The sequence below is a fragment of the Bombyx mori genome, chromosome 18 (genome assembly GCF_030269925.1).
Source record: "Bombyx mori chromosome 18, ASM3026992v2".
NCBI classification, from domain to species: Eukaryota; Metazoa; Arthropoda; class Insecta; order Lepidoptera; family Bombycidae; genus Bombyx; species Bombyx mori.
Genome location: NC_085124.1, coordinates 7,859,309 through 7,874,935, shown reverse-complemented (window position 1 = coordinate 7,874,935; position 15,627 = coordinate 7,859,309). Strand labels below are relative to the sequence as shown.

The following is a 15,627-nucleotide window of genomic DNA, read 5'->3' as shown; positions in this document are numbered from 1 at the left end:
AGATTGTTTGTTTGAAGCAATTCATTGGATATCTATCTATCTGTAAATCAGTTTTTGTGTTTAAAATAATTCTTGTTTTATCTGCATTTTACATTTCTTCTATGTCTTTTTTGTAGGCAGACGAGCATACAGCCCACATGATGGTGAGTGGTTATCGTCGCCCAAGGACGTCAGCAATGCCTGGGGCAGAGCGATGACGCTGCCTACCGTTTAACATTCTCCACATGCCTCGTTTGAAAAAGGATGTCACAGCGCTCGGAAAAAACCGTAGAGGAGAGTTCATTCCAAAGCCGGATGGTACGTGGCAAAAAAGATCTGTGGAAACGCACTGTGGATGAAACAGTGGTTCTAGATATTATGGATGAACTCTACTCCGGTGGCTGGTAATAATGTAAATGCTCATTGCACAAATGAGAATGAATATTAACAAAATATTCATGTATTCATAATAACGAAACACATTCGTAAACACTTCCCGTTTGCTTACACGTGGACCGAAAGCTGCAATACTAGTTCGTGTTAAATCAATAGTTTTTATAGAAGCCGTTCGAAAACTCTCCACAAGCTTAACACGCTCTTCAAAAGTTACAGCCAATTTATTTTGTTGTATCGAGACATTTTCCGTTCAAAATTTACTGCTAGATTGCTGAACAACTAACGAAAATAGAATAGTGAGTCATTTGGTGGGCTTCGTTTTGCGGTGTGTTAATATGTACGTATTCAGTTTAGTGCGCATAAAAACACTAAAGAAAACATCCCATTGCCCATTTACCAATAAATGAGATCGTTCCCTTACATACTTATATGGGATATCATTAGTTTAAAATTATCTAGTTTGAAATCGATTTACTGATTTTAAAAAAAAAAACATTATAAATCTGAGTATTTTCTTTAAGCCGAATTGACGACCCACCGCGACGCTAGCCATTCACCGAAACCCAGAATTACTTAAGGGTAAATGCCGCCACCCACCTTGAAACATAAAGTCGAAGTGATTAAATAGCAGTTTTATGTTTAAATATCACAAATACTTGTGAAAACAAGAAAACGAGCTCGCCGAGAACTTTCTTTCCACTATCTAGAAATTCGGGAATGAGCTCTTTACTGTTTTTATTCCCTACGTATTTGCTGGTAGCCTAAGGGGCTATTCTAACTTCGCGCGTACTGATAGGTGAGCTCATGGGCTCAACCAGAGAGAATTTGCTAACACTAGCCCTAGCAAGAGCAGTGCTTCACAGAATCCACCACCGGATCGGAATCACGACCCACTGAGAAGATCCAACGAGAAATTCGGCGGGCAATTTTTTAACGTATTATTAGTTACTACTATTTATGGTGGGATTGCTGCTGTCTCTGGCATTGACGATGTCCATGAACGACGTTGCCAATTTCCATCAGGCTTTAAGTCCCATGCCCTTCGTGGTTGCCCGTTGAAGCAAGAATAATATAACATTACGAAATCGAAGTACCTGTTGCATCAGAACAAGAGCTATTTATTGATTCGTATTGAACTTGAGCAATATAATTGTTTGATGTGAAAGTTCGAGGACAGTGCTCGGTACTCAAATGTATACTTGCTAGCTGTGTTTCAGGACCTTGGCAATATTTTGTTCTTTATTGAAGGCTCTGACAATGTGCTATTAGACACATTTATGTTAGAGTACATCACTGTAGACGTATTTGCACACCCCCGATTACTCTCTTTAGACAACCCATACCCTGGGCCAGGAAGGTCAAGTACCTGGGCGTTACCCTGGATGCATCGATGACATTCCGCCCGCATATAAAATCAGTCCGTGACCGTGCCGCGTTTATTCTCGGTAGACTCTACCCCATGATCTGTAAGCGGAGTAAAATGTCCCTTCGGAACAAGGTGACACTTTACAAAACTTGCATAAGGCCCGTCATGACTTACGCGAGTGTGGTGTTCGCTCACGCGGCCCGCACACACATAGACACCCTCCAATCCCTACAATCCCGCTTTTGCAGGTTAGCTGTCGGGGCTCCGTGGTTCGTGAGGAACGTTGACCTACACGACGACCTGGGCCTCGAATCAATTCGGAAATACATGAAGTCAGCGTCGGAACGATACTTCGATAAGGCTATGCGTCATGATAATCGCCTTATCGTTGCCGCCGCTGACTACTCCCCGAATCCTGATCATGCAGGAGCCAGTCACCGTCGACGCCCTAGACACGTCCTTACGGATCCATCAGATCCAATAACCTTTGCATTAGATGCCTTCAGCTCTAATACTAGGGGCAGGCTTAGGGACCCCGGTAACCGTACTCGTCGAACTCGACAAAGAGGTCGACGTGCAACCTAACCCATGCATCAGCCCGCTGAGTTTCTCGCCGGATCTTCTCAGCGGGTCGCGATTCCGATCCGGTAGTAGATTCATTCGCGAAACAATTGCTCTTGAGTTGTTAGGTCTCCTTCGGAGGCGCTCGGGCAGTTGTTAGCAAATCCCACCCCTCTTGGCTGAGCCTTTGCTCGCCCACCTGTCCTGGTGAAACTGGAAAGGCCTTCGGGCCACCAGTAAACATTCAATCATAAAAAAAAAAAAAAAAAAAAAAAACGTATTTGTCTTCTTACCGTGGTAAAGACGGAAACGCTTAGCAAATTCGACCGGTTGGAAAGCAAGCAATTTACTTACTAACACTGACCACAAATTAGAATTTTCTCAGGGTTTTCGACGTACTAATTAACTGAACGGCCAACAGGTGTCGCCACATTTATAACATCTAATTTAAAACAACTTTTATGTTTTATTTTTCTTCTTTTTAATATTTTTTTTTTATAATTGTTTCCAATGGAATTATAAGATTATTGGACGTGCACAATCAGATAAAATTTCACAAAAGTATTAACTAATGAAAGATCAACTGCAATGGGTATCAAACCAGATCGACTAATAATATAGTGTCTCAGAGGAAAATTTAATCTCCTTGCCAGCAAAACCCACAACACAGACGGCCTGAATTTTACAAACGCAATAAATCAGGGTGGACTTTATACTTAGCAATGTTTATCTTTTAATAACGATAATGGAATAGAAATATTGAAGTTATCCTGGTTGTGTATCGCCAACATAAATTCTATTTTAAGCTGGTGAATTAAACGTTGCCGATGTATAGAGCTTCACGGGAAAGTCTCCGACGTCGATGAGACAGTGTGGGCGGGCACCGATTGAAAGTACAGACGCGATCACAATTCAGGGCTACCACACAAACACGAAACAGTTAAAAATAGTTTCAAGGTGCGGGTTTAAATTTTTAAAGTAAATCCGCCATCTTTTATCATTAAATAATTAGTCAAAAGTCAAATATTCACTGTGTAAACGAATATAGCAAAGTTTTTATTTTCATAAGGTTAATGTATTTCAAAATTCAGTAAAATGATTTATTTACATTAATCATCTCGCCTAAGTAGAATAATTAGGTTTCCAGTTATTGTGTACAAATTAATGAATTGTGTAATGGCATTAAAACTACTTTAAAGGATTAAATCAATCGAAACGTCGGAAATAATAAAATTTTTATCGGTGGTAGGACCTCTTGTGAGTCCGCGAGGGTAGGTACCACCACCCTGCCTGTTTCTGCCGTCATGCAGTAATGCGTTTCGGTTTGAAGTGTGGGGCAGCCGTTATAACTATATTTGAGACCTTAGAACTTATATCTCAAGGTGGGTGACGCGTTTACGTTGTGGATGTCTGTGGGGTCCACTAACGAAACGAAAAAAACGTAAAGAAAAAAAACATAACAAAAAGAAAAGCGTGATTAAAATAAAAGAAAGAAGAATATATCCACAACTCACGAACACCGAAGAAAATACTATATTAGGAATTACAGCCCTACTCTCATATTGCACAATGTAATGAATATTATTTTAACGATATCTTTTTGTTTCAGGTAAGACTCACAAACGCGAAGGAGCGATCGTTAGTTTAAGCAACGACATTGTAGTAAGTAACATGAAAAAGAATTTTTTTTTTATTATGATATTACGATACGATTTTAAATACGTTAATTGGTAAGTAATTTTCGTAGTTAATAATAATCTATTTTATTTACAAATCAATTACTATGTTTTTATTGTTATTTATTACTTTATATGGCCATACGAGCTCACAGCCTTTAGCGTTGAGTGGTTACCGGAGCCCTTACACATCACAATCAGACGCTTGCCACCCAGTATTTTATGTATATCTCACCCCACCCTTTAAGCTGGAAAGCACGTTTGATTCGCGGCATAAATATGGTGGTGTATCGCATCTACAAGTCTGCTCTCACAATACGAACTAATGGAGGGCAGGATAGCCGTTAAAGAATACAATTTTGACCTTGACGTCGTACCTCAAGGTGGTAGGGTAGTGACACTTTTAAACACACATGCCCACTGAGTTCGCTAGATCTTCTTAGTTCTCAGTAGATCGAGATTCTGATCCGTCAGTAGATTCCGCGAAGCACAGCTCTTGCTAGGCGAACGTTAGCAAATTTTCTCAGGTTGTGGCTGTGAGCCACCTACCCGTCCGGGAGAAGCTGGAATAGCCCCTCAGGCTACCAGCGTATTATAGATAGGGAAGAAAAAACACATGTAGTCTGGTAAGCACTAAATACCAGTGTTACTACCACAGAAATAAATCAAGAAAAGAATCTTGTTTTTGTTTCTGTCGTTACTACATACCCTTGTTCAAAGCAATATACTGTAATAAATAAAAAATATGCCAAAATAAAAAACTGACCTAACAATGAATTTTTTATCTGGATGATCTAATGACGCTGATAAGGATTTTTTATGCCCTTGTAGGCAGACGACCATAAGGCCTACCTGATGATGAGTGGTTACCGTCGTTCATGGACTTCAGCAATGCTAGGGGCTGAGTCAAACCGCTGCTTACCGCTTAATACTCTCCACGAGCCTCGTTTGAAGAAGGACATGTCATAGCGCTCAGAAAACACCGTGGAGGGAAGCTCATTCCATAGCCGGATGGTACGTGGCAAAAAAGACCCCTGGAAACGCACTGTGGATGACCGCAGTGGCTCCAAGTAGTATGGATGAACTCTACTACGGTGGCGGGCGGTGCGATGGTAAAAACGAGATACTGGTATCATCTCAAACAATTAGAGAGAAATTATAAAATTAATCCGTGCTTTATCCGTGTGCAAATTTTCAACTTATTCAGACGTTGCGAAGACAGTGAAAATGATGTTCAAAGACTTCGTTACATACATACCAAACTCATAAAAACGTATTAAAAATGTTACATATATGTCCTTGGCCGTAAATTCTAAAAAATTCAGATTGTTTATAAAATATTAACTACAATAAAACTAACTAAACTGAAAAAATAACAAACCTTTTTAATTACACTCTCGTATCATTCGACGTTAATTAGTAAATCGATAACGCTAAGCGATCGTTCAAAATAGCGCGTTTCACAGAACTATCCGCCGATAATATTATCTTATCAGCTACACTGATAAACTTGACACTGATACGTGTTGGACGCTTTTACCGAACTTTATCTCGTATTGAATGTTTTTTTGTGACTTAGCCCTTGGCTATTATAAAAAAAGCATTCAAAGTTTATATAATGTGTGCATGAAACACTACGATAACGATATCGGTACGTTAATCGGTAGATAACTACAACAATAGCGACCTTGGAGTCGAAGAACGGGTATTTGTAGTTTTGGGATGTAGCTAGGATTGTCTAACTTTTCCTTTTGAGTTCGTGGTACCAAGTTGCTTTTGTGCCACTCTAAGCAAGCTTAGCCACCCGCTTGATGGTAAGTAGTCAACTCATGGACATCAATAACAAGAACACAGCCAAGCCCCTACCTACTGCTAACGTCTCTCCACAGACCACGTCCGAAAATGGATTTCTCATAGCGCTCAGGTCTATTGATCAAAGTTAATTAGTACAACAGAGAAATCATTTTTACGATGACTTTATTTATTATGATTGATTAAACGACTATTGCTACTCCACCCAAGATCGCATGGCTGCTACCGTAATGACATCACAACATCCAGAACGAAAAGAAAAATCATATTAAAATATCGTAGCGGAAAAACACTTCTTTATAGATGACGTGATGCGAAATAAACCATCTCTCTGTCTGAATGGTGTACCTTGAATATGAATTGTTCCTTTTACTTATTTCGCAAACCTCAAACGTAATCAATTAATGGAAGCATACAAATGCTTTTTTGATGCATAACAATTTGACATAGCATTTGTCGTTTTCGAGTTGAAAAATGTTATCAATGTCGACAGTCAACAGCTTTGAGGATCGTTCGGGGATCCGGCCCGGCGGCTTTATAATGCGCCGAGTGACGTCACGCGGCACTCATCCCACACAAATGTAGATGAATGTTAAGGTTGTCACGTCTACGTATACTAAATGTTGAGTAAGATTTGAATATATTAAACAAGAATAATCTTTCGTTAGTATTGTCTAGATGTTTAAAATTAATCATTTCGAGATTTATGTCTATTCTTTGTGATACATTAAGCAAAGTCTCTATTATATTTTCGTGTGCTTTGCAACCCTAAAACATTTATCTGACGAATATGACACTTTCACCACGATCAACGAAGTTGTTACTTTATTTTAATAAAATCTATAAAGGTAACGGTAGGATGTGGTTTGCGATACGATAGCTCCTAAAATTTATGAAAAAGGGAAACTATTTACCAGATAGTTACGATACGACAACCCTCCGACGTCGGTGAGTGAATGCTCGATTGTTGGATCTCTTTGTGGAGGCACAATGAGGAACAAAAACACGTCCTTCTTTGTGCTAGGACGAGAGTATTGCTCGAGTGAGACGCGCACATATCAATCCTCGCCCCACACATGTGTGCTTACATTACGGTAAATGAAGCTTTGTTTGTTTTAGATGAGAATTCGATTCCCATATTTTTTGTACTTACTGAAATATTGGATTTGTACCGTGCTACCTACTACTAATAACGATTGCAACAGGACATTAATATTGGTGAACTAGCTGACCCGGCAGACTTCGTAGTGCCTCAATCGATAAATAAAAGACACATCAAGGGGACACTTCAACAAAGTTGTTTGTTTTTATATAATTCCGAGCGTTTTTTTTATATTTTTTCACCTTTTAAACCTTCCCTGGACTTCCACGAATAATTCAAGACCAAAATTAGCCAAATCGGTCCAGCCGTTCTCGAGAAGGCTATGCTCGACTTCTGCGAGTGCACCATCTCACAGAAGGAGGCGGCGGGGCGAGTGAGGCAAAGCTCTCCTCACTACGCAGAAACCCGCCGCCGCCGAGCAGGGGGTCGGGACCGGGGTCCCGTCCGTGACCCGGCCCCCTAAGGGCTTCGAGCTCCACCCGCTTTGTGCGGGGAGCAACCTAGGCGTGGGGCGGCGTGGTAGGTCGCGTTCCCCCGACCGCTCCGGGGGAAGGTGTAGCGCGGCGCTATCAATCGGGCTCTTGGCCCGTCGACCGAGGGAACCGGCGGTCGTGTTGCTGGCGGCCGCCGGTCCGGCGTCTGGGGGACGGCGGGATGGATGTAATGTGCACTGCGTAAACCCTGTCCCGCCGTCTCAATAGCTCCGACTGGGTTCCCACCCGGTCCGGGGTAGGGCGCCGGCTGTGAGCGGCAGGAGTTTTTAGTGAGGTTCGACTCCCACATACCCCACCTGCTGTGCGGGTGGGGATCCGGCGATTTTCTCCTGTGGAAAAAAAAAAAAAAAAAAAAAAAAAAAAAAAAAAAAAAAAAAAAAAAAAGCCGTTCTCGAGTTTTAGCGAGACTAACGAACAGCAATTCATTTTTATATATAGAGATAACTAAAAACTAAACTACATATTCAAGATTTAAGTGAATAGTTAGTTGTATACACTGATAATTCAAATTTGTACAAGCAAACTAGTTAAAAATATTATACTTGAATACAAGTCAATTCGTCAGTATTAAATTTAATATATCCGCGGAATGTAGCACAAAGTAATATTTCGTTCAAATAGCATTGCATTAAACATTCGAAACTATTGACACTGACGCCAAAATAACAAACTTCGAAGTTCTCAGTAGCTCTAAACTAGATAAAGGAACGAGTCCGAGAGTGTTGTAAGAACTCCTATTTTAGTTTAAGGAAGTGTGAGATTTTGAACTTTTGTACAATTGAGCACATTCTTCCGATGATCGTTTAATGTTTGTGGGTTTGTGTTTGAAATATTTTGCTCTTCAAAGTTACAAAGTCGAAAGTTTGAGAGTACTAGTATGTACCTGCTTTTTACAGGCCAACAGTTATTTAGTTAACTCATACATTACATCAAAGGTATTCCTTATCTATTTCTATGTTATTGCTATTTTCTTATCTTCCATACTGCGATAAAATTCATACAGAGAACTGTCTTTATAATGAACATATTTATAAAATTTTGTTTTATTTGTTCGTCTGTTTGGTATTTTGACTATCACGCAAAAGCTACTGGTTCGATTTTCAGGGAAGCTTTTGTATATATCGGTTACTTCGAAATCGATGCATTGCTGTAATTTATCACGCTGCGATGATGGAAGTCGCAGATATTGGGATAAAAAGCAAATAGCTTTCAAATGCAACCGATACATTGTTAGCCGATGTTTAACGGGAATTAATAACAAAAAACTTGACCCGGACATAAACATACGGCCTGTCACAATAATTTGGGCTCTAAGTCACTATACTTTCGATACCAGCAAAAAAAACCTCATTTCCCGCACGAGCGTTTAAATCAATCAGGCGACGTGAAAAAATAAAAACATAAGTCCCTTCCGCAGCGAGCATATGTATGTATACCTTAGTTTTTACTAAACCATTAATTGTGAATATGGAAGCATTACCGACCTAAATCAGCAATGACGAAACGAGCGGAACTAACGAGCCCTCTGGTTGAGCGCTGCTATATGAAATGAATATAACAAGCTAAATAACGTACATTGATTTGAAGTAAAATAATACTAGATGTAGTAAGATAAGATTGATTTTAATATTTGAATGTATTGTAATGTTTATAAACTATAGAAAGGTCGTGCAACGTTTTGATTATAAACTATTATTTGCGTTTGTAGTTTAACGTTGAGGAAATAATAGGTTGGGGAAAAAGTTTCTTCGCATTTTTTAAGAAAATTTACAACATTTTTTAATATTATTTATTTACATTTAACTAAATGTACCATTTTGTTCGATAGCTTTTTGCCATCTTCTAGGTAGGGACATGATCCCTTTGCTGTAGAAATTTCGGGGCTTCTGATCAAAATACCGCGACAATTGCTTTTGGCAGTCCTCTCGTGATGTTAACCTGACACTGCCTAAAGAATTCTAAAGAGACCGAAACAGGTGGAAACCTGAAGGTGCAAGGTCAGGACTATACCGCGGATGCATTAACACCTCACAGCCAAGCTCACTTAATTTTTGCTGAATGGCTAAACACGTGTGAGGTTTAGCGTTATCATGATTAAAAACTCCACCCCTTCTGTTGATTAATTCCGGCCGCTTTCTCTCAACTTCTTGCTTTAATCTCATCAGTTGTTCGCAGTAGAGTTCAGAATCGATGGTCCTGCCTGGTGGTAACAGCTCATAATGAATAACACACAGCTTCACCTTGTTGCGAGTTAACTCGGGTTTCGCCACAGTCTGTGAAGCTTGAACGGCCTTTGACCACAACGAGTACACGGTTCACTAGGTTTCTTTCAGTGAGCTCGTGTGGTACCCAAATATCGAGTTTTTTTGCGTACCCAGTTTATGGCATCCATTTTCCGTCCGTAATAGGACGACCAGAGCGACGTGCATCTTTGATATCAAAATTTCTGGATTGAAAACGCTTAAACCAAATTTGTGCTACTCTTACAGACACTGCACCAGGTCCATAAACATCGCAAACTTTTTTCGCGGCTTGCGTTACATTTTTACCTTTTTTGTAGTAAAATTTTAAAACGTATAAAATTTCTTCATTAGATTCACTCATCTTGACAGTGCGAAAAATAAATAAAAATCCCACATTTTCCTAATTTGAATTTGGAATTATCTTCTTTAAAATTTAAACTTTTAATTATACCAAAACCAGCCAAATACAAATAGTCATAGCCAAAGAGATTTTATTACAAGTTCATACATACTATCATGCAAAAAGACTTTTTCCCCAACCTATTATAATCTGTGTTACATATGTACATGATATAATCCGGAAGGAAACATAGGAAACGCAGAATTATATCGTAAGATTCAGACCACGATTAATGTCATCAGCAGTAAATAATTTAAAAGGCGGGTTCCGTGTTCCGCTTACAAATAAAGATATTTAAAAATTGTACCATTTAGCATATTTTAATAAAGGTATAAATTTTGTCTTCTATTATGCTCATAGTAGATTTATTTGTCGATTTTCTTAAATTACTATTAGAGAAGAGCCTTCCTTCCTATCACGACACAATCACGCTTCCCAGTTTGAAGAGTAGGGTAGCTATCATTTCTAAGCTTACCGCATACATGAATTTCGATGGAACTTTTAATGTTAAGTCTATGGATTTTATTGACCAGTTAATACTATATGGGCCGTGAACTCTCATACCCATCAAAATAAAAAAATGTCTTCTGGTATTTTTTGTTATACAAAAAAAAAGAGAAGCCAACCGTAAAACATGACACTACACGACACTAAATGACACTAAAACAAATTTTATAGTTTCGGTAAACAATCAAAACCGCTTTTAATGTATTAGATCCCTCCTGTGAATGAGCACGTGCCGGTAAAAATTAGTGCTTCTAAATTGATAAAACAGTCTAGAACGTATCTAAATTTGTCAGTAACAACGCCCAAAAGTTTATTGACACTTCTCAAAGTGTTTGTTTAGAAACTGAATTATTAACATAAATGTATATGCAAATACGGCTCATACATAATACAAAACATTAACAAAAAAGAAAACCGACCCGAACAAAAAATAATCAAAATATCATCAATGTAGACCATGTAGGTCCAAGTTATTACAAGGATACTTCCTACTAGTTAAATCTTGATAAAATATAAATGGCACGAACGATGAGAAGCAGCAGCTTTCGAATAAAAATAATCCAAACCGATGCACTTACAACAAAGTTCTAAACCTACTTCTTCTTTTTCAAGACGATTAGAAAAAAAGTGTTATACATATTTTAATATATTACATTCAGACATTTTTATTTTAGCAACATATAATGGGATATTGTGTTAGCATGGAACAACAGAGACAACAAATTTTTTAACAATTTCTTTTGGCCTTCGACTGTCGCCACATCGTTAAAAATATACTAAAATACATTGTATAATATGGCCAGTTTCTAGCTAACTCTTGTTTCCGAACCAACGTATTCTTTAGCCAGCTCCACATGAACTCTGTCGTTATAATGAGATATTAAGAATGAAATAAATAATATCACTATAATCGCACTGAAAGTTTTAACAAAATCAGTACAATAATACTGGAGAACGATACAACAAGAACAAACTTGTAGTATGCATTTTTTTTATATATCCTCAATTTACGGGAGTGTCTGTTATAGTTTTATGAAAGTGTTACTGAACGTAAATTCAAAACAGGTAATATTCAAAAAAGTGTAGTGACGTGAACTCGACACCGGAGATTAGTCTTTATTTCCGTGTTATATGGCAGCGAATGATTTCGCATTTAATGGTTCGCGGTCGGACCGTTAAACTGGTTCTGTACAGCGATGCATCTGAATAGGGCTGCCACCCTAATCTGATATTTGACAAAATACTCAGTGATGCTCGAGTTTCGCTCTGCTCATGATAGGCTTTAATCTGTTGTTATCTTTGAACACTTGTAATAATATATCAAAGTTCTTTTTGTTCGTGATTTTCATAAATCATTAATACCTATATGTGAATGTGCGCTATAGTTCAACAATAAAGAGAAAAATTGTAGAAGAAACTTTATTTTATTTTATATCTTTAAACGAGCAATTCTTGTATATAAATATATATGTACTTTATATAATCTGAATCTCGGAAACGGCTCCAACGATTTTCATAAAATTTAGTATACGGGGTATTTCGGGGGCGATAAATTGATCTAGCTACGATTTATTTTCAGAAAATGTTATTTTATTCGTGTTTTCTATGATAAACTTTATCGATAATTTTAATTTTTTCTTTAAATAACCAGTTGTATTTTTTTATTATTCTGTCGGTAAGATCGAAAAATATTATTCATATTTCATCATTTTATCAATATGTAATTCGTCTTTAAACATTATTTCTAAAAAACACAACTTATCAACGAAAAAAAAGCGGTCATTATCTAGTTGTCTTAATTTACACTCATTAGTACTTAATAAGAAGTGCTTATAATAATCGGCATGACTTGACCTGCGTCGCGTATGTCAGCGTTCTAATAGACGCGGGGCAGTGCCGGGTTTTCGGAATCCAATTGCTTTTCTTATAAAAGCCACCAATAATAAAATAGGGTGGTTTAATAAGCATATTTCAAACTCAAAGAAAACTTATAAGATTGTTGACGAAGGACGACAGTAAACAACAGCTTTGTATAAATTTTAATCTCCGAGTTTATAAGATTTACTTCTATGTTTACTAACTTTAACAGATATTACGAGTATTTACGAATACTGTGTAATGTCCAGTGTAATTTTGTGTTCTCGTATACATATATGTCGCATACATCGCAAGCAAGGGACAAATGAAATAACAAAATCACATACAGAACTACATTTCAGAACTGCAAATTAGAAATGGTAGAGAAATAAAACGGATAGCAACCCTACATACCTGAAGCAGTCTCGGGGGTTTTCAACATGTTTACACGAATGCTCGTATTTATTCGTAAGTTTGTTGAATTCAACACTAAATTAAAGCAACATAGTCTCGACTTTACAACATGCTGATGTTCTTGTAAAATGTTTGTTAAATTATATTCACTTGTGCAGTTTTAATGTCAGTATACCACATAATAGAAGAACTCCAATGTGTTTCTCGAATACTGGCGCACCGCGATCTAAATGGTTCGTAGTACAAGACTATAATAATATACTATAATAATAGACTATAATTATAAGTAATTACTACTAACAAAATGTTATGGTTTTTAAAAAAAACTGAAATAAAGTATTAATAATAATAATAATAATATAATATGATCAAAACACTTTACGGATTAATTTCCAACAAAAATGTAAAATTCAAAACTTTTTTATTACACTGGACGGGTGGACAGATGTCGGCTCATGAACCACATAAAGTGGTTACCGGGGCTAAAAGCTGTCTACAAATTCAGAAAATCTCAAACTTAAAAACTAAATGCCGTTTTGAGTTGAACAATTTTAAAATTTTTCCTAATTTTTACGATTATATTATTATAGACGGAGAAACTGTTATGTTTGTCTCTTTTATTCGCGCAAATTTTGACAAAGCTTGTAACATGAATCACTAAGCATCTGAGATTGTGACAGTCAACACGCTTTGTTTTTATAATATAGTGATCAATTGAAAAATGAGTACGTCTAATCTAAAAATCTCAGGTAAGTTTTATTTAAACAATTTATACTACAACAATGACCAATTGTTTATTAGGTCAGTTTGGTACAATAATATGTAGTAGAATAATAATATAAATATATAATTATGTAAAAAAAAAGAAAAGTTTTAGTGAATCTTTTAAAAAATACAAACCTATAAAAATAGTTTCATCAACTGACACTACTCAGAGACAAAATTTCAAAACATATAAAATTATAAATATTAACAGAAAATCATAAGAAATACATTTTAGTATCAATCATTACCTAATCAACTATTCTTACAAAATACATTATTCATCAGCATATTTATTATTCATCAGGATATTTTCATTGAGCTATAAGTAATTAAATCAGAAAAGTTATAAATGCAAAACATTTTTCATATTTCCCAATAATTTGTTTTTATTAATTAGGTTTATCTATTATTAACACGTTCATATGTTTAAATCGGCTTAAAAATGTACGTTAAATAACCAATTTAAGTTTCCTAATAATTGTTTGATGTTTAGAAAACGCTCGATCTAATCTAATATCGGAGGCTTAATGTTCAAATAGTTTAGAAGATTCTGCGTCCATTATGTCAATATACAATGCAATTGCAACTTTATGTCTTTAAGTATAAAGATATTCACGATTTGTCATCTTTGGGCTCCGGGAATTAATACTAGATAAGCTATGAGCTTCGTCTGCAGAAAGAAAAAATGTTTTTCATTAAAACCTCAATTCATTTAACATTTAGAACAGTACGAGCGTTCGTGGAGCCAAGGTTAATACATAATTTCATAGATTATATTATACGTGACGTACCATGTGGTCTTCCCGCGTTTTTTATTACATTTTTCTAGATGCACTAGAAATAAAAGCTAGCCTTTGTTGGGGAAAAATGTTTTGACGCCATGTCCCGGCTTCGGTCAGCAAAATAAAACATTAATTAGTTTTTAATTGTAATCATTAATCAAATTAATAGAGAGAATATGTAAATTAACAAATTCTAAACGTCTGTCGTGCCAGTATAGAATGAAATAGAAACAAAATGAATTGTTACATATCTAATGAATTTACCATCGCTATCAATCAGAATAAGCCACTTAAAAATTCAATTCGCAAACAAAATACGTAAACAAGATCAATGTACAACTTGTAACATGAAAAGGCAATTGAAATTCAAATCACGGAGCGATTGAAGGAAATAAAATGATTTAATTAAATTCTTTACATGGACGCACATGACAGGAAACGCATTCAAGTTATAATTTAATAGTCTATCATCTGTGATCCTTGAGGCTTCGCAGCGTTTCCTCTTCCCAAGCAATTTATAACGGACTAGCGACCAGCCCTCGCTTCGCTTCGGAAACATTAAACTTTATTATTGATAGCTGAGTCCCGCGATGTAACCCGCTGTTATTGTCGTATCGCGGGTGACGCCGCGAGGTGAAGCTAGTCTAAAAAAGTAGCCTAAGTTACTCTTTATATCATCAGCTACCTATTAGTGAAAGTATCATCATAATCGGTCCAGCCGTTCCAGAGATTGGTCGGAAGAAACAGACAGACAAAAATTGTAAAAAAAATTATTTTGGTGTATGTACCTTATATATATTCATATGCATGTAGTAAAAAGCGGCTATTTCAATATTACAAACAGGCACACCAATTTTATTTATATGGATAGATGTATAGCTAAAGTTGATATAAGAATCTATTAACACTTAAGGGTAGAGCAAGATAGATAGCTCTTCTTATTTATTTTTTCTTCATTTTAAGCGGTGCACTATATTAATTAAACTTGAATGTAGCTTCTTTGAAAAACTTTTTTAAACGAAATTTGTCGCATCGGTTTAAAATTTACCGATTATGTAATTCGGATGACAAAATAATATTGTGATATTTATATACATACTGTGATGAAGGATGCGCATAATTGAAACTTGGATTGCCACTTATCTTATATATTAATACGTGAAGCAAAAACTTTGTATCCCTTTTTACGAAAATTGGGCGGACGGAAGGAGTATGAAATTTTCCACACTTATAGAGAATACAAAGAAGAAGTGCACAATACTAATTTTTTTTT

At 36.5% G+C, this 15,627-nt stretch overlaps 1 protein-coding gene across 1 annotated transcript in view; it reads left to right on the top strand.

Moving 5' to 3' along the window:
• The window catches only part of LOC101746298 (uncharacterized), a 265,185-nt gene that overhangs the window by 153,234 nt on the left and 96,324 nt on the right, over positions 1-15,627 (top strand). The gene's annotated exons all lie outside the window — the stretch shown is intronic.